Below are 948 nucleotides of genomic sequence, written 5' to 3'. Positions count from 1 at the left end.
AAAAGCTAACCGCGGTGATGACATTCCCAACACGACCTCAATCAAGCTTTTTCTCAGCCTGGAGTCACAAAACAATTCCAACAACTCTGCTACCACAGAAAGTGTCTTTACTCTCATTTCACAATGAACTCTATTATATTAGGCAGTTGGTTTTGAGGCTGAACTGGCAGTCAGGCAGCAGGCTAAATGACTGCTATTTTGAAATGGTGTAAACTTTTTGTTAATTTACTGCTCTCAGCCAATAGGCAGATTGTTCAACTACTCTTTATTTATGTTTGCTAGGACTGTTTGCAATAAAACATCCTAGTTTAGATAACATTTTTTGCTATCAAAATTCTTAACTCAACTCCTTTGCTTTTACTGTGACATTTACTTTATGGTGGCATCAGAGTTCATGTCCAAATAAAGGTAAATCCACTTTTGGATATAATTACCCAAAATGCAAGGTCATAATTCAACTAACAAACACAATTTTCCTCTTGTAAACAGTAGGGAAACATAATCGTGCCAAATTGTCACTCAGATTATTTTCAGTGGCAAGAATTACATGCTAACCTGAAATTACATCAGATTTCTTAGAACTAGGCAAAGTTGTAGTTAAATTTCTCAGCAGCACTTCCAAAGGTGTTCTCCTTTGTCTTCAATATAAATGAATGCACCACATTCTGAATGTTAAGGGAGGTAAACGAAACAAAGCTCACTGTTGAACTTTGCAGCATAAAGTGACACCTTAGACTCACCAAGTGTCGTAAAACAAACCATTAGGAGTCAACTGGTCACCTGTGAGGCTTGCAAGAAAAAATCTGTTTCTACCCAACCATGAAAAATATAAATGTGTGGGGTTTGCTAAACTCCATCAGAACTTTTCCTGGAATTGCTTGCTTTGGTCTGGTGAGAATATACAACACACATTCTATGTGGAATACCTGTGGGAAAGCGCCTTTATAT

This window comes from Poecilia reticulata, linkage group LG16, assembly GCF_000633615.1.
Source record: "Poecilia reticulata strain Guanapo linkage group LG16, Guppy_female_1.0+MT, whole genome shotgun sequence".
NCBI lineage: Eukaryota > Metazoa > Chordata > Actinopteri > Cyprinodontiformes > Poeciliidae > Poecilia > Poecilia reticulata.
Note: the sequence above shows the minus strand (reverse complement) of the source record.